The sequence below is a fragment of the Pteropus medius genome, unplaced genomic scaffold, assembly GCF_902729225.1.
Source record: "Pteropus medius unplaced genomic scaffold, Ma_sr-lr_union100, whole genome shotgun sequence".
NCBI classification, from domain to species: domain Eukaryota; kingdom Metazoa; phylum Chordata; class Mammalia; order Chiroptera; family Pteropodidae; genus Pteropus; species Pteropus medius.
The window spans coordinates 23,048,661-23,074,818 of record NW_024340849.1 but is presented as its reverse complement, the minus strand read 5'-3'; the positions used below and the strand labels follow the sequence as shown (position 1 = coordinate 23,074,818).

General features: G+C 34.8%; 1 non-coding gene across 1 annotated transcript; it reads right to left on the bottom strand.

The window, feature by feature from the left end:
* Positions 1–11,656: 11,656 nt before the first annotated feature.
* On the bottom strand, positions 11,657–11,816 carry LOC120591373 (U1 spliceosomal RNA). The gene has a single exon (XR_005649881.1). It is a non-coding gene; the product is annotated as a U1 spliceosomal RNA (small nuclear RNA).
* Between the last annotated feature and the right edge of the window lie 14,342 nt (positions 11,817–26,158).

Below are 26,158 nucleotides of genomic sequence, written 5' to 3'. Positions count from 1 at the left end.
ATATTCACAACAGCATGACCTTTTTAGTAAATCTCTAAGAAAGAGAGATTTACTAAGAAAGAAAGAGTGGTCAGGGGCCTATGATCAAATGTTGGCTAGAACAAATTCTCCTGGCAGTGTTGTGCTTTCTCAGGCAGGCACTTTAATGGGGGCTGGGATCATCCTAAGGACATGGCCTTATAGTGCTAGAAACCACACTACAGTTGGGTCAAGTCTCTTAGTGCAGAGGTTTGGATGAGTTGCTAGACTCACTACTGAGGAGAGGAAGCTTGGCATGATATAATACACCCAATTCTTCACAAACACCTTACTCCTATTTCATTACTGTCTGTAACATGACATGTTAAACAAAATGAGTTTCAGTTTCATTTCTAATTACATTGTCATTTCAATATACTGCCCCGCCATCCCCATATCTGACTGTTGGGTAACGTGAAAGTCAGGACGCTTCCGGTTTGAGGTGTAAAAATTTGATCCAAATTGACTTGATACAGAGAGAATTTATTGGCTCACATAACTAAAATGTCTATGGAGAGAACTGGCTCCAGCACTGCTGTACTGGCAGATTAGATGATGATTTCAGGTCTCGATTTATTCTGTCTCTGGCTCTGCCTTCTGCTGTGTTGGCTTCAGTTTCAGTTCCCACCTGGTAGCAAGATGATGGGAACAGATCCAGTTTGTACTCAAGTTTATATTCAGCGGGAGAGAGTAAATCCACTCCCCCAAAGACTCAAACCAAAGTACTTGCATTTAGGCTTTGGACCTCTGATTAGTCTGACAGAAACATATGCCCATCTCCAAATCAACCAGTGCTGGGAGATGGAATGAGCTAATTCATTCATAGACATTGCTCACATGTTTTATTTCTGAGTCAAAGTTAGAGTCAGCTTCCTAGGAACTACAATCCTAAGATAAGGAAAGTGGGTGGGAGCCCTAAACAGACATGGGAACTATTTCTTATAGTGTTTGATGGGATGTCTTGTAGCTCAAAATACAACATATACACTCTATATTGACTTCTTATTGCTTTCTCCAAGTACACAGGTTCCATCTCTCTATGCATATTGAGAGAAGAAACATTGGATAAACTCATAAACCAATAAAGGTTTATTGCTTCTAGAATTGCAAATTTATTTGACAAATCTGTATAGCCATTTTTTTCCTAAGGGAAATTAAATTTTTGTATAGAGCCCTAAATAAAATAAATTACTATTTTAAGGCTTTGAGTAAAAGATTCAGAACTTCAAAGACCAATACCTGCTACAAAAAAAAAAAAAAGTGGTATTTTAACAGTACTTATTATTCATTTAATAATATATTTGTAAGTATTCGATATCATACAGGTTTCTCAGCCCTCTGTTGTAAATCGTTTTGTTTGTTTCAAAAAATGTTCATAAGCTCCCACTCACTGCCTTCATTTTAAAAATAGTGATAAAAGAGAGGTTGTCACTGATTAAGCTCATTGGGAATGACACGGACATTGTGTAGTATCCTCAGTTTACATATGACCTTTCCCCCGCTGGTATTATCCATATTTCTCTTTTTGAAAGAGCTTGAGAAAGAGAGACACATGATTTACCTTGTAGGTTTTCTAACTGCATGAATGCAAATGTTAGGTTTGAGTTCAGACTTCAGTAGAAGGAAAGAGTAGGCATTTTTTTCCTATACTCCAAGACATAGAGAGCCATTTTGTGCAACAAATAGTATTTCTGAGCCTAACGGCACCTGCCAAAATAGCACATTTGTAATCAGAAAGTAGCTCACTCATCTACCAGACCCACTTTCAATATGTAATTAGAATTCTGCTGCCTCAACTCTGTGATTTAATGTCAGAATTATTTCTGGCTGCATATTGCAAACACTATTCTATTTAGTATACATGGTTTTCTTGAATGCTTTGTTCTGGGAACCATTTACCATTGATTTGTGTCCAGGTACATTTATCATGTTAGCCCAGCACAGTAATTAAATGGCTGAGGTCGTTCTGTATATGAATACGCTGTGCTCATTATTACCATTCTACTTAATTCAGCATCATCTGTAGACTTCTAAATATTGCTTCTACATCATCATCCGGTACATGCTCAAAAACATTCTTGCAATTTAAATGTCTTTCATTTCCAGCTGTGATTTTCGCTCCTGAAGTTTCATCATTTGCAGATCACAATATAGATTTGTGTAGTAATAAAACTGCGGCTCTGAGAAAGATTTCGATAGTTTGTTCATATGGTTTGTCCCCTGCCTTTAGAATGAATTCCATTTCAGAACACTAGATTTCATCTTATTTTCACATATTATTGAGAAAAATCCTCAGTCTTCCTCCAGTGCTTTTTGGGCCTTATAGTGCAGATATGAAAATGCTCTGCTTAGTTCTCCTGTAGCAGGGAGTATAATTGACTGACACCTTCAGCTGCTATCTCTCTGGATCCATCACATTTTCACCAAGGTAATGCTTCCTGCAGCTGCATCCAGGCAATCACTGATCATTGTTGGGGCTGAAAGCAAGCCCATTCCAGCAAGATGTGTTGTTACTCTTCCAACAGGTGACTTGGACTTGGAGCTTCCCATTAGCCTTGCCAAGCCTTTCTTGGTACTGTGCTGAAGTCAGAGACTCTTCTTACCTCAATAATTCTTTCTTCTTTCTCTCCTTCCATACCTGCATTACAGTCTGGAGGCTGTCCTGTTTTCCCCTGCTCTGTCCTCCAATATACCTATGTCATTTCTAATCCCATCTTGATATCAGCTTCTTGAAGTACATAAACTAATGTAACTTACTATTAGAAAAACCTTGCATAGGTTCAATTATAATTCTATATACCAACAAAAAATTACCCTTCCAGTCTGTTGTTTGGTGGAGATTGAGAAAAAAACATAGGAAGGATAAAATATCCCTATACCTGAAGAATTGTACTAAGGTATTTGAAAGCACTTTTTCTTGTCATCAGTGCAAAATCCCTGTAACTTAATTCATTAATAACCCACATACCTAATTTATTGTATCTTTTATTTCTATTACATTTTATGATTCTAAGGTAAATGGTTTTTCACATTTTAACATCTCTGAAGTTGTGATGTATTTTACAAGTACGGGTATGCCATAATTTAAGTGGCAGTCTTTTTACCTTAGTGGCAAATAAATAATAGAATATCTTACAATGAGTGGCATCTAAATTTTATCAAGTTCTGTCTTTTCTCACTATACAGTTTCTCTGTATTGTGTGTGTGTGTGTGTGTGTGTGTGTGTGTGTGTGTGTGTGTGTGTGGAGAGCCTTAAAGCAAGCATTTTATATCTTCTCCAACTCCATTTGATTGGTGATTTGTATAATGGAAGGGGATCTTCAAATATGCCCATATTTCAGTTCCATTTAGCCATTTTAATACAACATTCCTAGATATCTGAAAGAAAATCTTAAAGTTGTGTTCAGAAATTCGCAATGCTTGCATACCATGAGATTTTTTTCTCTACTGAGTTTTTAATCAGCTTTGTGAATATATTGAAGACTTATGATAAGAATGCTTTTTTGGAACCTAGATTCCATCCATTTTCATCAAATCAATTCCTCACATGCATTCATTTTTGGATGCATTTGATTCTAAGAAGAATAAAGATCATGTAAGCAATTTAAAAAAGTATCACCACCATAGATCAAAATAGTAGTATAATCTACTCATACACAAGTTAAAGATAAACATCATTAGAGAAAAAAAAGCAATTACCGATATTTTTTGATAATGTAATGGAGTGATAAAAAACATACAGTACAGAGTCAGATTTACTTGAATAAAAAATCTATATAATATTAACTAGCCTTACATATTTAATATGTATTAATAAGTACATAAGTGACCCTATATCTCACTAGGAATCTGTGCCATCAACCCTCAGTTCCAATCCCACTCTTCTATATTCTGCTTTGTGATGCTGGGCCTGACACTCCATAAACTACATTTCTGCTTTGCCAGCGGTTCCCCATTGGGCTTGGTGCTTCAGGAAGATTGCATAGGTGGATGAGGGAGGAGGCGACTCCTTTCTTTGTTTCCTTTCTCTGCCAGTCTCACCATAGCAACGCTTCTTCACTCCAGCAGCAGCAATCCCTTCCTGTGGCAACTGCCAAATCTAATTTACATTGTTCCAATGTTTGTAGAACAGTAGAGACAGCAGCACCAGTCAGTTGGTGCTAAGGTTCTCCCTTTGAGAGACCTGTGTCTTAATCCCAGAGGGTCTGTCCTTCAAGACCAAAGACTCCAGCACTAGTCAAGTAGCACCTCTTCTTCAGAGGGCAGCATTTCATCTCCTTGGGGCTGTCATCTAAGCTTCTAAGTTTTCATAATTCCAACTTCATCTCTCCGTTTTCTCAGTCTTAGGCATGGTGACTGCTTTCTTCAGTTGCTACCTCAGTGACACCTTAGCACATGTGGTATAATGGAGCTCCTTATATAAAGCTTAAGTAAACTTATTATGCTCTTCTCTCTCCAACTTTGCATTCAGTGATGTCAGGTTGGTAGCCTGGAATCAGCCAGGGTGACATATGTTTATCATTGACATCAGCAAACAGTAAAATTTAACGTTACTTCCACACCCTCATCACAGTGCCAGTTTACTAGCCCTCCATACCTTACAGTTCTCCGATTAATGTTTTAGTTGCCTAGTTAATAACTTAATACTTAGTTGAGGTGACTTTAACTCAAAAGCTCTGTGACTTCTGACTGGACCCTAAATAATCCAGTATCGTTTTTCTCAATCATAAAATAAGAATTGTAAAATATATTTTATATTATGTTTCATGTGAGGATAAAGTAAGACAACATATTTAGGATGCTTAACCTAGTACATTATAAGCATTCTCCAAATGACTGGGTCATAACAATTTATTAAATTTGAATCTATCTTTTTTTTTTTTTTAGCTAATATTTTCTCTTTCTTCCATTTTAAACTGTTAGAAAATTCTCAAAGTGGATAACTTTGCCCCAAAGAGAACATTTGCTATTTGATAATGTCTGGAGACATTTTTGGTTGTCACAACTTCTGAGGGCGGACGTTATGAGCACCTAAATGGGTAGAATCCAAGGATGATGCTAACATGCAATGCACAGGACGGCCACTCATGACAAGGAATTATCCAGCCAAAAACGTAAATACTGCTGAGGAGGAGAAATCCTTAGATAAATTCTCAATGTTCCCTTTCTTCAGAGATTTTGGCTTAACTAAAAGCAAATATTTTGAAGTCTTCTTCATTTTGTAAAAGCCTGGACTTATTGTAGAACTGATATGAAGAGAGGTAGAGAGAAAAAGAAGTGATGGGGAGAGGGAGAGAGAGAGATACAGAGAGAGGGAGAGAGAGCACCAGCACAGGCTTTATATGTAACAGCTAAAAACAAGAAAAACACAATGCACATAAAAAGGAGAATGGATAATAAAGTGTGGTATACACACACTTGATGGAATACTGCTCAATAATTAAAAGTACTAACTACTGATGATCACAGCAACTTGGATGACTCTCGGAATAATTATGCTAAGTCAAAGAAATCAAACAAAAAAATACATATTTGGTTATTCCACTTATCTAAAATTCTAGAAAATGAAAACTAATTTATAGTGACAAACAGATTAGTGGATGCCTGTGGGAAGCTGGAAGGAGAGAAAGGCAGAAGCTAAGGATTACAAAGGTGCATAAAGAAAGTTTTGTGGGTTATATTTTCACTATCTTGATCGTGGTGATGGTTTCATGGGTGTACCCTTATGTCAAAACTGTTTAGATTTTACAATTTAAATATATATGGTTTATCGCGTTAATTAAATTTCAACAAGGCTATTTTTCTAAAGTGTCACAAATTCTATGGTCACGCCATCTTGTGTGTGTGTGTGTGTGTGTGTATATATATATATATATACCAAAGGAATTTTTGCTGCAACGTAATGCTGTCTCTTTTTTATTAGCACCAGAAGCAAAGGCATAATAGTAGATAGGAAAAAAAAAGAGAGAAAATCTGTGTAATAGAAACATTCAAGCTACCAAGTTAAAGATATGCTTAACTTAAAAGTTAAATTTGCCTTTCATAGACAAATCATAGAAGACTCTCTAAGGTTATTTACAGCTGAAATGGCTAGCTTTGCTACCATATCAACTTCATTTAATGTACTGACTTAAAAGTAGATATGACTGCCTGCTCAAAAATAATTTATTTTCCTTTAATTGGTCTCTCAAAGTATCAATAAAAACAAATTGACCATTACAGTGATGAAATTTGTTGGGTATCTGTCTGCATAGCCAGATGTATGAAAACTTCTATTCTTACTCTGTTACATGTGTTTGAGCACTTTATATTACATTTGGGTGCTTTATTTTTCTGTCTGGATGGAGTTAGAGTAAGTTGCCTCCAAAACTTTTTCCAATTCTGAAAGTCTATGATTCCTTTATCCAAATCTACGTATACCATTTCTGCTCTGGTGAAACATCTGTTTCTTTCATTCGTGTCCATCTTCTTCCGTCTCTCTTTCATTAACATTTTCCCTCCAATCTTTCCTTTCTTTTCTAGACTCTAATATCTTCCCTGTTTTTGTATATTAATGACCAACATTTGACAGGTTTTTCATTACAAATATTCTGTACCACAAAATAGTCCATTTTCACTGCTAATTGAACCAACAGAATGGTCTACATAATTCTTAAAATAAAGCCTTGCTACTTAAGTGAGCCTGAAAGAGGTGTGATACAGCATGTTTTTGCCAAGTTGTAGGTTTGTCTCCATTTTAGAAAATCAAATACTTATGCCACCTAGTGTCTGTCAAGGAAAGCACAGAAACATCAAAACTGTATCTCCAACAAAATCAGAGTGGCATATCCCAATCTACTGAGCTTACATATGATTTATTCTATTCATATGACACATCTCCCCATGATGACATGTTGTCCCTCATTTGAACCTCACCATAGAGCAACACTAGCATCAGTCTAGACAGGGATTTGGTACTCCTCATTCATACTGGCTAATTCCCCATTTCTCAGGGGAAAAAAAAAATGTTTCTCTCATTTCCTCATTTCTCTGTTCATTGATAAAATATCAGAAAATTCTTGATTTGGAAAGGATCTTAAAAATAATCTAATGCAAACTTCTCATGAAATTCCGCCAAGTAGTAGCAGATTCATCAGAAAAACACAAGCCTCTTTCCTCCCAGTAAAAAGCTTCTGACATGATGTTGACCATACCTTATCTCATAAAATTTACAATTAATTAAGGAGACAAGACATAGCTAAGAGAAATAGCTAAGAAGCACAAATAAAAGAAAGAAAATACTGTGAAATCTATCAATGAATATATTCAGTACTTTTCGTAATTTGTCATTTGAAATGGAGATTATTGGTATAGTTATATGTTTATTTACTTAGTTGATCAAAACAAAAATAGGGCAGAGGTTGTTTTCCATAACATTGTGGAACTTGGCTAAGAGCCATGGCATCAACTGGGAAAGAACCAGGCAGAGGAAGGTCTTGGACTGAAGATAGGGGCTGCCTTGTACAGAGTGGCAGGGGTTCCAAGATGTCATAAATTAGTATACTAATAAATATCTAAAGAGTACCAATTTTGAGAGAAGAGTAGCGCATTAGCAGTAGTGATGAATAGTGACAGTCATAATCAAGTGAGGCAGTGATAGGACTTCTAGTTGAAGTTTGAATGGCAGAGTTGCCTCTAATCCTGGGAGAGGAACTGCTGAGAAAAATTAGGATAGCATTATGTTAGACTCTTAATTTTATTGGTGCAATGGAAGACTTGGGTTCCAGATGTTAATTGTGCTATAACCAGCCACCCCGCAATGCCTCCTCCCGCAAAAAAAACAAAAAAAAACAAAAAAAAACAAAAAAAACCTGAAGGCTGTGGTTCAATATTTCAATGTAGAACAACACAGGAGCACTTAGAACCAGACTGAGTCACTCTGAGTCCACAGAACCAGGGAACTTGCCCTATCATTTCATATACTGGGCTTATGTGTACTAGCAAGATTGTCTCTAGCTGTTTTATATTAGGGAGATGTCTCCTGTTGCACTTTCTACTCAAGATTCCTTCGTTTAACACTGTTTACTGAGGGCTTACCCTGTGCTGAGCACAGTGATGGTTTCTAACACAATAGTTAAAAACAAAATGCATTTTCTGCCAACATGGAACTGCAATTTTGATGAAAGTTAGATGCAACTATAGGATAAACTAGATAAATTAGATGAAACTACAGATTAATCTCTTAATTGTCTACTAGTAAGTGTGGCTGGAAAGTCATATATTAACTATGACAGCTTAAATTAATTTTATAATTGATACTCTGTAGAAGTAGATTCAAATAACACCCCCAAATTCAATACCTTTACCATAATATTTAAAAACTAAAGTAGTTTTTGCCAGTTGTAGACATGAAGTTAATAATTAAGGAGAAAACATCCCTTGTAGCAATATAGCAAATAGAGAGCAAAGGGATTTCATTAAACAAGTGAAATTGAACCAAGAATGATAGAGAAGCAGGCAAAAATAGAGCATCACAGGATAGTTTGTTACTCAGAGCCTGCTGAGAAATGGACACTCCTCAATCCACTTTTCTCTGAATGTATTAATGTCTTACTTCAATGGATATTGACTGATTCCCAATAGGCAATACCATAAAGATTTAAGGAGTGAATGAGTGAATGAATGAATGCATGCCAATGACGCCTATCACAGGCTGTCCTCTATTCTCTTTGGCCTATGATGAGAAGTGGAGTCAGCAGTCAACCTAATTCTTCACTCACTTTCATTAGCAATTTGTACCCTAAGTATAGTCTTCTCACCACTCCATGCTGTTTTAATCATTGGTCACAATAAGCTTCGAAAAATTAAAAAATATATTTTCATTAAAAAGCAAAAAGGTTGAAGAACTGCAGAATAGAGAGTTAATCAAGACTTTCAATTCTATTAAATCTGATGTGGCAGCTTTAAGCACACACCCGCCCATCTTATTGACAATACAACAGACTGAACTTCTCAAAATGACTGACAGCTCCATTTGCCAGGCAGCCATTTTGAGTGGCAGTTTCACTTGCACTATGTCCATTTTGAGTGGCATCTCAACACCAAGAACACCTAGTTTGATTGACAGCTTCACATACAAGGAAGTTAAGCCAAGATATCTCTGAGAAGCTGAGAAGAAGGTGTGAGAGAGATGTGTTTTGGGGCTTTGGATCCTTCTCCATCCTTTATTCTGTGAATAGTTCATTATCACTACTTAAAAGAGTATAAAATACACACATGTAAAGAAGACAAGACTTGATTTCTCACAGCTGTGCTTCAAGTCAACACAATTTTGTGTTGTGCCACGGGGAAATGTTTGCATCCCTCTAAATGATATAAAACATAATCATGTTCTAAGTTATTATTGAAATTTTAGTTACACCTACTAAATTGTCTAATTGTTTCATTAACCATCAAAAGACCCAACACTTTCTACTTTTCATAGTAATTTCCACGCTATTTTAGCAAACATTTTTTTACTTTAGATTTGATTTCACTGAAAAACACAAAGGATCCAATAACAGGAAATGGCTTCCTAAAATGTTCACCTAAGCCATACTAAAAACTAAAATTCCTTATTGAGCACCGACTATGTGAATAACACAGTGCTAGGAACTGGTCATTAGAAAATACAGTGACTGGAGGAAGATTTTTCAAAAGTATTTAGCAATAGTACACCCATAGATGAATTATTGTGTTAAGTTTTAGGCACTACTTATTAAGGAGATTATGAAGTTAAAATACACAGAGTATGGCAACTAGGGCAGTGATGAGATAGGAAATCATATTACATATGATTTGAGTCAATGAACTTGGATGTTTTAGGAAAAAATATGGATTTAAAGGAACATGAGAGTCAATATCAAATAACTAAAGGAGTACCAATTTGGAAGAGAGAAGATACTCATTTTTTGAATAATAAGCTGAAAACAAAGAGGAGAAAACAAGGTTCTATGGTTAGAAATCAGAGGGAGGCAAAATTAAGCTAAATATAAGAAAGAATTTTCTAACAATTAGAGGAAGTAAAAATGTAATGGTTTAGCTCTTAAATACCCTTAGGAATTAACCTGAAAAGAATGTTATTATTATCACCAATTGTTATTATAACAATAACTCACCCATCTAGTGATCTTTGGGGCTCTTTTAAAATATATATTTTCTAATTTTCTCTAACAATTTCCAATTAGATTGTGTTAGTCTGTTCAGGCTGCTATAACACAATACTGGGTGACTTATAAACAACAAAAATGTATTTCTCAAAATTCTGGAGGCTGGAAAGTCCAAGATCAAGAAACTAGAAGATTTGGTGGTTGGTGAGAACTTGCTTCCCAGTTCATAGACAGTCCTCATTCTCCACGTCCTCACATGACAGAAAATGGGCAAAAGATAGCTCTAGGATCTCTTTTATAAGGGCATTAATCTCATTCGTGAGGGCTCTGCCTTCATGCCTTAATCACCTTCCAAAGGTCCCACCTCCAAATATCAGTATATTGGGGATTTGACTTTCATGTATACATTTTGGGAGGACAGTTGAGTAGGCAGCCAACCTAATTCAATCTATAGCATAGATTCACACACACACAAGTAATTTGCCTAAGATAATATGGCTAAATTTTTATTTAAATTATGTCTTAATTTAAATTTAATAATTTAAATTTTTATTTAAATTATTTCACTTAGCATAATATGTCTATATTATGCTAAGTGAAATAAGTCAGGCAGAGAAAGACAAATACATTATGATTTCACTTTTATGTGGAATCTATAAAAAAAAACACAAAATAAATGAACAAACAAAACAGAAACAAACTCATAGATACAGAGAACATTTTGATGGTTGCCAAATGAGAGGGTGGTAAAGGGGAAAGGGATTAAAAAGTACAAAATAGTCATAGGGATGTAAAGTACAACATAAGGAATATAGTCAATAATATAATAACTATATGTGGTGTCAGATGTACTAGGTTTATCAGGGTGATCACTTTGTAAATTATATAAATGTCTAATTACTATGTTGTATACGTTGTATGCCTGAAACTAAGGTAATATTGTACATCACTGTAATTGAAAAATAAAAACAATTAAAGGAAAAAAAGTATTTCCAGAATGTGTATATGGTTGCATTAAATGATCTCTTACTCTTTTTCCAAGTATCTATTGAATTCTATAGAATTCATCATATATATAAGAGAAAACATTAATAAAGAATATAATCTACCTAATGTTCAGGACATACGTCTTCCATATAAATAATGCTATACATTTGTTTAATAACATTTAAGTGAGGAGATTAGACTCTGTGTCCTTGCCGTTTCTTTCAACACTAAGCTTATGTAGATTATCTATCAATCTAGCACTCTTTAATTTTTATAGTACTTTCTCAACAGTTTTCTTGTTTGACACCAATAAACATCTTGTGAAAGGAGAATGATCGGTATTAACATTTCTGTGTTATAGAATGAAATAGCAGCCCAGTGAGGTCATGAACCTTTTTAAAAGTCACCAAGGACTTAAGCTAGAGAGCCCACATTGAACGTGACCTTCTGGCTGCCGATCTAGAGTTCCTTCTACGAAACCCCACCACTTTAATTTCATTTTCTTTTTTTCTTTTCTTTTTTTTCAGGGGGGAGCACGAACGTAGTCCCCCACTAGCAGAAATTATGCAGTCGAGTCTCCCACATGTGGGGAAATCACAGGGGGCAGCACCACCGAGTGCGATGGCAGAGCCTCGCCCTGGGAGAACCACCTTTGGGATCATGATGTCTCCCCTGTATCATTTTCATTTTTTAAAATGGTGTTAAAAATCCTTCCCTACTTTCCTTCCCAATCTTCCCAACATATTTTTACTTTCACAGATTCAAGCTGCTGATTGGGTGCTAGCCAGAGTGTCCCTTTCTCAAGCTCATAACCTGTGATAGTTTCTTATTGAACACTAAATCAAATATATAATTTCTATCTCAGTTTTAAAGAGTTCTATAGATTGGTCACACATTACTTTTCCAGGCTCACTTCATAATAGCCTCTGTATCAGTCTGCTCAGGCTGCCAGAACAAACAACCAGAAACTAGGTGGCTTAGACAATAGAAATTTGTTTTCTCACAGTTCTGGAGGGTAGAAGTCGAAGATCAAGACATAGCAGTTTGGGTTTCTCCTGACACCTTTCTCCTTGACTGTCTTCTTGCGGTGTGTCCTCACAGGCATGATCTTTCCTCTGTGCATATGCTCTCCTGGTGTTTCTTTTTGTGTCCAAACACCTCCTGGTGTTAAGGACACCAGTCATACTGAATTAGAAACCATCTTAATGGCTTCATTAGCTTAACGGGCACCCGATTTAGCCTGTCACGGCCTCTAACAGGACCTTACACTTAAGCCATAAATGCAGAATTCTCATTCCCTAAATAAAACCTATATTTTTCCACCACTTCATCTTTGAACTGAATATCTTTGAGATGAGAAGTCAGGATTGCATATGTCTAGTTAACTCAGTAACAAAGAAGAAAACCGGGGCTTTCTAAAAAGAAAAATTAGCTGACCTACCCAAGGACTGCAAGCTGATCAGTCAGTAGCACTGTAAGAATTAGAAAAATCCATGGAGAGAGAGCAGAGGCTTTGTACTAATGGTCATGTTTCCTGTCAGCTATTCTATCTGGCCGATATAAGTGAGATTCCCAGTCATTTTTACCAATCAGAATTGTATTTGCTCTAAAAAGATTCCTTACATGGAATTTCTCAGATGAAGCCCTTCTTGATTTCCCTAGCCAGAAATTAACCTTCTCTTTTCAGAAACGTAAGGCTTTACCTTATAGCGTTTCCCATGTTATAGTTATATATGTATTGTTTTAACTCTCCTATCTGATGTAAGTGTCTCAAGCAGTGAATAAATGAAAAAACGAGTCATTTGTTTCTCCATGATAGCACCTAACGCCTTGGTTTGCATATACACATACCAAATGCTCGATAAATATTTACTGCATCAGATTACTTTTTAGATATCAACCCCATTATAAAACTGCCCCAAGTAAAATAAAAAAGTAGTACTAAGAAGAAGCAGAAGAAGTCCATAGATATTTCAGATGCTCTCAAGTCAAGAGCTCTCAGAACATTTTTCTGTCACAATACAGATGCTCCTCAACTTACAATCAGGTTATGTCATGATAAATCCATCATAAAATAAAAATATCATAAGTCAAAAATGAAGTCAATACACTTAACCTACCAAATCATAACTTAGCCTAGTCGATAATTTAATCCTGCTCCGTGCACAAAATCCAAAAAACGTTGGCAACACAATGCACTGTAGAACATCTGTTGTTTACCCTTGTGATTGCCTGACTGACGGCCACGGCTAGCTGCTGCTGCCCAGCACCATGAGAAAGTACTGTACTCCATATTGCTAGCCCCTGAAAAGATCAAATTTCAAAATTTCAAGTATGGTTCCTTCTGACTGTGCATAACTTTTGCACCATCATAAAGTCAAAAAATTGTAAGTTGAACCATTCTAAAATAGAGAGAGACCATCTCTAACTTATTTTTTGAATTTTACTTAGCAGTTTACATAGTTCTCACTCCCCAACAGGAGGCTGTGAAAATCTTTAGGGCAAATGTGTCTCATTAATCTTTGTATCCTTAATACTCAGGCTGGCATATAGTAGATGCTATGAAAGTACTGAATGAGTACATGTGTGACTGAAGAGGCCTCCGTACTCACAGCAATCTAGGATTCAGATGTGTGACTTCCAAGGGAAATGCTTTGTATGTAAAGACATCAAATGGGGATAGATTGCCATCTAGTGGTCAATATGCAGAAATGCTATTAGAAAAAGGAACAGGATATTTGAATTTTTACTGGGCTGCTTACACCCTTATAAATGTCTAACTATTGAAAAGAGAATATTTTTGTAATTGCATAAAACTTCCTACAACAATACAGAAGTTATAGATCCCTTATCATATAATATTTTTTTTAAAAAACATTTCTTTGATGAAAAACAGTAAAAAATTCTCTGGACTTGGTGAAACCAAGATGTATCCTCCAGTGAGCTCAAATATGTATCCACCCTTTCAAATATTGTCCCTCTTGTTATTCTCATTCCTCTCTTCTCACTTTTATGTCAGTTATTCTAGTTAATGTTCTACCAGTGGACACAGACAATCTCTTTGATCTAGGCAACTTTTATTTACGTAAGCATAGTCTCTCTCTCATTATCTTTATATTTTCTAAATATTAAAAATGTTTTAGGACACCAATGATTTTTTTTTGTTGAAAAGCCTTAAAACTAGAATTTATGTTTATCTGTTTGTATGTTCTTTGCACTGTGTGTCTCTGAAATTGAAAATAGGACAGTAGGTCTTAGAAGTGCTACTGCCAATAATTGTATGGTTTGAATGATCTTGAAAGCTATGTCCCATCCCTGGCCATATAGTTCATATTTATGCAAAAAATTTAAAAACATCATATTATTAAGACATATTTATTTAGTGTTATTCTATTGAAATAGTACATTTGATTTATACAGAAGTTTAACATATGGCCCCAGATTCTGGAAATATTTTAATATATTATTGGAGCTCGTGTTTTTATTTTAAAAATCTATGTTAGCAACACTTCCAGTTCCAGTCATAATAGAGTTTTAGGTATTGAACTTATTCCAACACCATAAAAAATAGAATAATTCAATACAAAATATGTGAAGCAACTCTTTTCAGGTATTACAAAATAGGTATCAAAGGACTAATTCTTGAGAAGAAAAAAAAAACACATGAGGTAGTTCCACATTCACACTGGCTTTCTGCCAAACCATCATAGCAATAGAAACAATTCAAAATAAAACACAGACATTAAAAAGACTGAAAAAAATGAGCAGAACATCAGTGAGTTTGGAGAAAACACCAAGCACTTTAATATATGTGTAACTGAAGTCCCCAAAGGAGAGGGAAGAAAAAATATTTAAAGACATTATGGCCAAGATATTCTCAAATTTGGTGAAAATCTAAACACACAGATCCAGAAAGCTCAAAAAAGCACAAACACAGAAAACATTTAAAAAAGAAAAAAAAAAACTATATGAAGGCACATCATAATAAAATTACTCAAAGCTAATATTAAATATAAAATCTTAGATGCAGCATAAGAAAAAAATACACACAGAAAAACAAAGATAAAGATTATAGCAGATTTCTCATGGAAAACAATGCAAACAAGAAGACAATGAAGCAATATCTATAAAGTACTGCAAAGAAAAAAGCTTAACCTAGAGTACTATAGTTAGCAAAAGTATCTTTCATAAATGATGCTACCGATTAAATGTGTGTGTGCTCCTCAAATTCATATTTTGAAATCCTAATCCCACAAAATAATGGAATTAAGAAGGCAGTGGGGCTTTGAGAGGTGATTAGGTCAGCCTCAAGAATGGGGTTAATGTTCTTAGAAAAGAAACACCAGAGAGCTCTCTCACCTTTCACACAATGTGAGCGCACAGCAAAAACACGGCTGTCTGTCAACTGGGAAGTAAGCTTTTACCAGACACTGCATCGGCTGCAGCCTTCATCTTAGAATTTTTAGCCTCCAAAACTATGAGAAGTAAATTCTTATTGTTTATAAGTCACCCTCATCTATGGTATTCTGTTACGGCAGCCTGAATGGACCAAGAAGTGGAAGTACTACAGCAACAAATACCTAAAAATGTGGAAGTGGCTTTAGAACTGGGTACTAGGTAGAGGCTGAAAGTGTTTTGAGGTGCATGCTAGAAAAAGTCTACATTATCATTAAAGGAGCAATTCTGGTGTGAACTCAGAAAGAAAAACAGGAGAGCTTTAGAGAAAGCCACAACTTAGAGACTATCTAAATAATTATGAGCAGAATGTTGCTAGAAATATAAATTAGTAAAGGCCATCTGAGGAGGTCTCAGATAGAAATAAGGAACAGGTTACTGGAAAGGGGAGGAAAGGTGGTTCTTATTATAAAGAAATTGAATTGTATTTGTGTTCTAGTGTTTTGTGGAAGATAGAAGTTGTGGAAGATGAAATTAGTTATTTTTAGCTGAAGTCATTTCTAAAGAAAATGTTGAAGATGTGGCTTGGCTCTTCCTGCTTATATTAAAATACAAGAGAAGAGAAAATTCTTAGACAGAATTGTTAAGCAAGAAAGAACTAGAACTAAAGATCTAAAAATTCTTGGCCTATTCATTCTGCAAAAAAAAAAAAAAAAAGAGAACGCTTGTTTAGAAGAGAACATTAAGGATGTGATCAAGCAACTCTTTGATGTCTCAAAGGAGATTAGTAAGGGTATAAATTGTAGACCTAATCAGCCACCTCATCAGACACGAGGTGGTGTTCTTCAATATAAGAGAAGAATGAACCTGAAAGTGATTCATAGATCACTTGGGCTGCTGCTTTGGTTTCAAAAGGGGGAACCATCACTTTGCTTGCAATAGGACAGATGGCCTACTTCAAAGTTATGGGATCCAACCCCTGTCCAGCAAAGCTGTGAGGAGCAGGACCACCATCTCAGTGGGCCTAGAACGGAGACCACCAACCTAGTGCACCTGGAGGGCAGAGCTTCGAGGCAAAGAGGAATATTCTTGAGCCTTAATATCTTACAGAGTTAGCCTTGCAGTTTGGACTTACTTGGGACCCATGGATTCTTTCTTTCCTATTTCTCCCCTTTGGAATAGAAATGTCCATCCTGTGCTTTTCCCACCATTGCATTTTGGAAGCACATAACTTGTTCGGTTTCATAGGTTCATAGCTGGCAAACCATTTTCCTCAGAATGAATTATACTGAGTTTCACTCATATCTGATCTAGATGATATTTATGAGACTTTGGGCTTTACACTCTAGAGTTGATGCTGAAATGAGTTAAGACTTTAGGGATTGATGGGATGGAACAAATATATTTTGCATGTGAAAAGGACATGAATTTTGGAGGGTTAAGGTAGAATGCTAGACTGAAGGCTTCTGTCCCCCTAAAATTCATATATTGAAGATTCATTCTCTTTGTGATGGTTTTAGGAGGTGAGGCCTTTGGGGGGTGATTAGGTCATGAAGGTGGAGCCCTCATGAATTAGATTTAGTGCCCTTATCACAGAACCCCCAGAGAGCACCCTTGTCCATTCTGCTAAGTAAGCAGATAGAAGATGGTGTTCCATGAACCAGGAGGCAGGTTCTCACCAAGCACCTAATCCACTGTCACCTTGATTTTGGACTTTCCAGCTTCTAGAACTTTGAAAAATAAATTTTTATTGTTTATAAGCCAGCGAGTTTATGTTATTTTATAAGAGTAGCCTGAACAGTCTAAGACAAATGACAATAAAATAAAGACATTTCGGAAATGCCAAAGCTGGAAGAAATAATCATCAGTGGACCCACATTACAACATAGGTTGAAAGAAGTCCTTCAGGCAGAAGGAAAATGATGCAATAAGTGAATCTGAATGTACACAAAGAAATAAAGATAATCAGAAATAGTAACTATGTAGGTAAATATATAAAATTTTTAAAGTATTATTTAAATTTACTTAAATAAAATTGAATGTTTATTAACAAGGAATTGTAGGACTTAAGTATAGGGTTAAAATTTTGACAATAGGATAAAGTCTGAAAATGGAAATTGAAATTGCAATATTGTTGCAATTATTGATGTTTTATTATACAGGAAAGGATAAAATACCACTTGAAGATAGACTGTAACTAGTTAAAGATACATACTATAAACCTAAAGCATCCTCTAGAATAACAAAATAAAGAGTATGGCTTCTAAAAGGAAATCACAAAATTACAAAATTTTTCCAAAAGAGTGCAGAAAAGGAGGAAAAAGGGAGCAAAGAACAGTTGAAACAAATAGAAAACAAATAAAAATATGGTAGATTAAAACTAGTAAAATAAATGGTATTATGTATAAGTGGTCTAACCATCTAATTAAAAAACAGAGATTGTTAGATTAAATAAAAGTCCGTGATCCAAATGTATGCTGCCTATAATAAAAAAGCCACTTTAAATTTAAATATAAAAATAGGTTAGAAGTTGGATTGGAAGAATCAACATAGTTAAAAATGACCATATTCTTAATGCATAATACAGATTTAATGCAATCCCCATCAAAATCTCATCTGTGTTTTTTAAAGAAATAGAACAAAAAAATCATCAGATTTATATGGAAGCACAAAAGGCCCCAAATTGCCAAGGTCATCCTGAAAAAAAAAGAACGAGGCTGGAGGTATCACTCTGCCCGACTTCAAATTATACTACAAAGTGACAGCAATCAAAACAGCATGATATTGGCATAAAAACAGACACATGGATCAATGGAACAAAATCGAGAGTCCGAAAGTAAACCCATATTTATATGGGCAAATAATTTTCTACAAAAAAAGCCAAAAACAGCAGAGAAAGGAAAGCCTCTTCAATAAATGGTACTGGGAAAACTGGAAAGTCATCTGCAAAAGAATGAAACTAGACTGTTGTCTATCACCACACACCAAAATTAACTCACAATGGATTAAAGACCTGAATATAAGACCTGAAACAATAAAATGCATTGAAGAAAACATAGAAATGAAACTCAAGGACCTTGGACTTAAAGAGGATTTTATAAATTTGACCTCAAAGGCAAGGGAAGTAAAAGCAAAATAAATGAATGAGACTACATCAAACTAAAAAGATTCTGCTCAGCAAAAGAAATTGACAACAAGGTAATGAGACAACCATTTGAATGGGAAAATATATTTGCAAGCAACCCCTCTGATAAGAGCCTGATATCCAAAATATACAAAGAACTCATACAACTCAATAACAACAACAAAAAAACAAATGATCCAATTAAAAAATGGGGAAAGAACCTGAACAGACACTTCTCCCTAGAAGACATACAAATGGCCAACAAATATTTGAAAAGATGCTTAACAACACTAGCTATTAGGGAAATGCAAATCTAAACCACAATGAGATATTATCTCACATCTGTTAGAATAGCTATAATCGACAGGACAAGTAATAACAAATGTTGGCGAGGATGTGGAGTAAAAGGAACCCTCATACACTGCTGGTGGGACTGCAAATTGGTACAGCCACTATGGAAAATAGTATGGAGGTTCCTCAAAAAGCTAAGAATTGATCTGCCATATAATCCAGCAATCTCTCTACTGGGTATTTACCCCAAAGACTTGAAAACCCATATCTGAAAAGATATTTGCACACCGATGTTCATAGCAGCACTATTCGCTGTGGCCAGGACATGAAGCAACTGAAGTGTCCATGATAGATGATAGGCTAAAGAAGCTGTGGCACATATATACAATGGAATATTACTCAGCCATAAGAAGAGATGAAATACTGCCATTTGCAACAACATGGATGGACCTCGAGATAAACATGCTAAGCAAAATAAGCCAGACAGAAAAAGTTGAAAATCACATGATATCACTTATACGTGGGATATAAACCTAAAAGCAACAAATGAACAGGACAAACAGACAGAAATTCATGGACATGGACTTTAGACTAGTGGTTACCAGAGGGTAAGGTGTGGAGGGAAGGGGGAGGTAGACAGGGTAAAGGGGGTCAAATATGTAGTGACAGAAAGAAATCTAAGTATGGGAGGTGAACACAGTGTAAATATATATATACGCCTTACCGTTAAAGTGTACAGCTGAAACTTACTGGATTTTGTTAACCAATGTCACCATAAAAAATATAAATAAATAAATTTTAAAAAATAGGTTAGAAGTAACAGGATAAAAAAATGATACACTGTGCTAACTCTAATGAAAAAAAGCTTTGAGATACTATATTAATATCTGTCAAATAGATTTCGGAGCTTGAGCATTGCCACTGATATGTTAATTTAACAATGATAAAGAGGTCAATTTATCAAGAAAACATAACAAAACTCTGAATATGTGTGCACCTAAAAAAAGAGCTTGAAAATACATGCAGCAAAAACTGATAAAGCTGTAAAATTGTCAAATACCCAACTTGGAGATTTACATATTCATCTTGTGATAACTGGTAGAACAAGTAGACAGGAAAACAGTAAGGAGATAAAAGACATTAACAATAGTATTTACTAACTTATTCTAATTGACATTCACAGATTTTTCCACCCAGCAAAAACAGACTACACATTTATCAAGCTAGATCACATTCCAGGCTATAAAAAGAGGCTCGGTAAATTTAATGATTTGTCTCAAAAAGTATCTTCTCAAAACACAATGGAATTAAGTAAAAATCAATTTAAAAAATTTCCCAAACTGAAAGGATGGTCTCTTTAACAAATGGTGCTAGGAAACGAGAAATAAATGCAGAACAATGAAATGGGAACCCTATCTCACACTACTCACAAAAATTAACTCCAAATGGATCAAAGACTTAAAATAAGACCTGATATCATAAAACATCTAGAAGAAAATGTAGGAAAGAAGCTCCTCGACCTTGGTCTTGGCAATGATTTTTTGGATATGACACCAAAACCTCCAATTGACTATAAGATCCAATTAAAGCAAAGACTAAAAGGAGTAAGGGACATCACTACAGATCTTACAAACATTATAAGAGAGGGTTTTGTGAACAAATTTTTGGTAATAAATCTGAAAATTCAAATGAAAAGACAAATTTCTTGGCAAATAATAATTTGCCAAGCTGAAACAAGATAAAATAAATACTTAGGATAGTCTATATCAACTAGAGTTAAAATGTTTTTACAAAAAAAATTCCAGGCCCAGAAGGAAGTGTTCATGTACATAGATGGCATAATTTTATACATAAAAAAATTCAAAAACAATGTATTTACATTGTTTTCATAACAAACAATCAGAATTAAACTATTGGAATTAAAAATGTATGATGGAAAAAATTACACCAATTGTTTAAGGAACAGATAATGCACACAATTAAATATACTGTTCTAAATAATAAAGAAAAAGAAAATTTCACAACTTATTTTATAGGTTTGTGATAGCTTAGACATCTGAACAAAACAAGATGTTATAAGAGCACAAGCATTTTTATATGCACAGTCATACATACACAGGAAAAATACAATTAGGACAATCTCATCTCTGAACACAGAAACATAAATTTGAAATAAAATGTAATTCTATTCTAGGCAAATAATAAAAGAATAATAACAACATATTATTCTAGATAGTATAAATGGTTTGGTATGATAATGTATCTTACTATAATTTATACTGTTAAAGATTTAAAAATAATAAATAAATGTGATCCTTTTAGCAAATGGTGAAAAAAAAAAATCACTTGATAAAGTTCCATAACCTTTCTTTTAGCTTGATAGAGCTTGTCTACAGGAACCTGTAGCATACCAACATGATAAATCGTGATAAAACATTTAAAGCTTTCTTGAAGAAAGAAGTTAAGGATGCCCACATTCAAAGAGAATAAACTGACAAGCTGTTATAACTAAAAAATGAGTTCAACCAGGAGTGGAGAAACTTTATTAATGTAACAGGTGTCTCTAAATTTTAGAGCCCCTAGGTGCTCTAAAATTAGCTGGGTTCGCTGTGATGTATTTTTAAGATAGTTATGTGGTGTTACAGTATAGCATTTCTCTTTCTTGCTAACCTATTATTACAATGCCACAGTAACTAAGTTAAAAAAGTTATCTGGTAAAAGAGAGAGACACACGACAGACAGACAGAGACAGAGAGAGATAGACAGAGACGAAAAAGAAGGAAAGAAATATCTATTTTCTTACATGTTGGTTATTATTGACTAGAAAATTATATTAATAAATCTAATAAGAGGTAAATTATTACAGCTAGTTATTTAAGGTTTGTGGACAGAGAGAGATTTTGTTGAATATGAGAACATCAGTAACTGGATGAGCAAGCAGGGGCTAGAATTCGGAACACCGTGAAAGGAAGACAGTATAAAATGTGCTCCTAAGATATGCAGAGCTAGCTTGGGACAAAATTATGAAATGCAAATTTTGATGTATGCCTGTTTTCTAACCTCCTCTAAATTTCACTCTAGCTCCTGATGGGTGGCAGCCTGACTCTCTTCCACAGATAACACAGCACCTTTCTCCCTCCCAGACACCACGTAGATACATAGCACACTGCTATTCTTGACTTCAGTTCCCTGATCCTTTACCCGCTCTTTCCTCCAAACAGATTCACCAACCCTATTCTCAGTTCCGATTTCACTTTTCCAAGGTATAGAAAAGTTCATTTAGAAACTGCTTCATCAAATGAACAGGACAAACAGAGATTCATGGACTTGGACAATAGACTAGTGGTTACCAGAGGGGAGGGGGAGAGAGGATGGGGAGGTCGAGGATGGGGATGAGGTGGGGGGAGGGGAGGAATTTAAATCATTTCTTCAATTAAAAAATTAAATAGAAAGAAACTGCTTCATAGTAAGTGTTAATAAATTATGACCATGTAATATGTTTCCACTTTTTTTTCCATTCTTTTCTTAGTTTTGGTAAAACAGAAGCTTTGTTTCAAAGTATTGGTCTTTAATGGGGTGAAATTTTAGAAACAGTGAAAGAATTATCTAAAGTTAACCCTGATGGGAGCTGAAGAAATGAACACAGGTTTCTTTTTATCTCATTTTGTCTACATGCATTCGGATAAATAAAAGTGAAATTAATAGATTTATTCAAAGGATAAATTAGTGAATGAACCCAGCAAAAACAAAACAAAATGTAACAAAATTCAATGTAATGTTTAAAACTGTACTTTTTTTATCCAAGGTGGGGGCTTGGAAGTGAGGAGTGGTCTGGTGGAGGAGATGGCTCAAGAGAAAAAAAAGTTATGATGCACAACTGAGTGGAGAATAAGTCGATGATGATCTTTTCATTCAAAAAGCAGGAGACTCATCCTCTCCTTCGCACAGAGCCTTGTACACTCCAACCATGAATATATATGTTGAGTCTTATGTCAAGTATTCTCCTCTCCTTCTAGTTAGTTTGTTGAAAATGCCACAGGCCCCACACCAACAGATTTGATGGATTTCTGGGGTGGGGCCCAGAAGTTAGTGCTTTCCATAAACAGGTGACTTAAGAGTCACACTGAAAAATAATAGAAATGTGATTATTTCTTTGAACAACAGATGGCAGTAAAGTCAAAAGAAAGACGGAATTTTTTTTCCAGCCTCAGCAATTGTTAGGAAGCTTCTTTGACCCTTGACCTCTGCATAGACACACTTTTGGATATGAAGAGCTGTTTTGAAACATTGCTGGCTCCAAACATAATTCTTATTAAATAGCCATAGTAATATCTTGTTCATTTACCCAATTATAGCTTATATTTATTTTGTAATTTAAAATGTTAAGAATTCTTTTTAAAAATACATATTATTGTATCATCCTCTTCTGTGAAGACTTTATTTACTCTGCCCACCCACCTCCTTGAAACTGTTATTTGGTCCAGGCAGGTATATTAAAATAATGACTTGGATATATATATACTTCATTATTCTATTAATTCAACCAGTAGCTCTTAAGCTTATACAATGTATTCCAGCACAGGCTGAGAAAACAATACTTTTGAGGGATTTAAATAAGTGCAGAGATAAATCAGGGCAGAGTCACTGGTAATGAGAATAATAACATGATGCTAGTCTATCTTTGGAGAATTAAAGATATTTTTCTGCCTAAAGTGACATGAAGGTTGAGGCCTAGATTTCCAAAAAGAGTAAGCAAACAAAAGAGTTGGAAAGAGAGAGGAAGGAGGATTCCCAGCAGAGGGAATTCCAACGAGCAAAAAATTTCTAAGTCAAGGGGTAGCACAGCGACTTAGGAAAACTTTGGGTGATTTGCTATGGTTAGAGCAAGGATCTAATGTGGGATATAAAAGAAATTTAGTCAGAACGATAAGAGGGCAAACCATAAAAGGTCTCTAACGCTAAGCTCAAGAATTTGGAATTATTAAGAAGAAAGTTATTGTAGGGTGGTGTTCAGGAGGCAATTTAAAAGCTCAGTCAGATCCATTGTATTCTTCAGTCCTCATAAAATCATATAAGGTAGTGAGAAAAGAATTCTAATATAGATTTCTTAGAGGGAGAAGAAAACTGTCAGAAACGTTAAATGATTTCCTCCAACGTCATGCAGCTCTGTTAGGCACAGAACTAGAGAGAGAACCACTGCTCTCTCCAAGGCATGGAACAGCCTTGAAGCATAACTGTGCTTGGATCCCAAGCCATAAACACTCCATAATCCACTGAGTACCCACTCTGAGTCAATAAAAGACTAAATATTTTTCATAAATATCTCTAATCCTCACCAAAACCCATCACAGCTCTTAAAACTGCCAAACGGTCAAGGATGTGGATCAAATGTAAGAGAATAGAAGGTCTGAGGGAATGCAGAGATTATTGACATTACCTATTCAGCTGAATCAAGAAAAATAAAATAATCTTCTCTGTTTAGTCTTAGTGTGTGGGTATTTTGTGATTGAGAAAGCATTGCATTTAGAAGGACTACATAAAAATGACAGAAAATTAAATGTTCCTGTGGATTTAAAACTTTCCCACACCTTGATCTGACCTTATATTCAGACTGAAACATTCTCATTTCATATGCCTAAATAGTTCATATGAAGTTTATATTAATATTCATACTTTACAGATGAGGAAATTGAGATCCAGAGACATTAAGTGACTTGTTTCTACACAGCTAATAAATATCAAGCAGACAAAGCAACTTGTGAGACAAAAACAGTAAAATGTTATTAAGCCTAGTTATATGGATAGTATATAAAAATAACAAAGGAATGTTTTTTATCTTTGTAGTGATATTTTATTTTCTGGTTATAAAAGTGATGTACATTCATTATGGAAATTTGAAAAGAAAATGGATTTTTATATTTCAAACAACTAAATATCAAAACTATAATATAAAAGAAAAATGTTCTAAAGAGAGTGATAATGAGTGTTTAACCAATCTTCTATTCCAAAAGAGTTTCTAAAAGAAAAAAAAAAAATGCCCCCATCAATATGGGGAAATAATAATAACATATCTAAAGGATCTATAATAAAATCATCACTCTACAACTACAGAATATATCTTTTTGTAAAAAATCCATGGAAAATATTATGTGTTAAAAAAACTTCTAAGATTCATGTTGTCTAAGTTGCAATGCAACTTCAAGCTAAAATTTAAATAAAACAAGTAATAACAGCATTCGAGGCAGAGAATAATGAAAATGAGAACAGGCTTTATGAAGTAGACCAAACCTGTACTCGGAGGGAAATTCGTTTCTTCTTAAATTATTATTGTAAAAATAGAAAATGTAAAATACATTCATTTTGAATGTGACATTCTACATATCACATGCCTGGAAATATAAGTGAATGACGTTAGGAAAATGATAGAGTTACAATAAATAGTTCAATCACATTTGAGTGATGTTTTAGTAGAATTTTTTGATTGCAATTGACAGAAACTCAGCTCAAACTGATAAATATGAGGATTTTTTATTCAATGAATTTTGGAGAAGCTATTAGACATGATAAGAAATAAAAGAATCAGGGCTATTGATAACCACAAGGACAGAAGCATGGACTTGATGCTTCCATCTCTCTCTTTCTCTCTTTCACTCACTTTTTATTTCTTCTTGGTTTCATTGCTTTGTGTGACTGCAAAACAGCCACAGAAAGCTGTAGATTTTTAAAAGACTTGTAGATTGGTGACCTGAGAAAGGTAATGGGTTTTTCTCACAAACCAGTGTTAGAACAAGTCCATGGAAGAATTTTTAAAAGTCTCATTTGCATCATTTACCAATTCAAAAATGAGATATTCTTTTGTCTTTCAAACAAGTCTTCATAAAAATGGTGGGGAGCTCATTCATGAAAGCCCAAACCAAAAGAAGATAAAAATGGGCCCAAAAATGAAGCTATGTGATAGAAAATGTATGATTCCGGAATTTAAAGCCAAGTTTCAATTCTCAGCTTGAACTGGAAGGGACATTATATTGGATAAAAAAAGAAAGTACCAAAAACCTCCCATGTAAATAGAAGGAATTAAAAACAAACATACAAACAAAAATATATATATGTGTGTGTGTGTGTATATATATGTGTGTGTATGTGTGTGTGTGTGTGTGTGTGTATCAATAAAGACATATTTCATATATTCATACACATAAATGTAAGAAAATAGGAA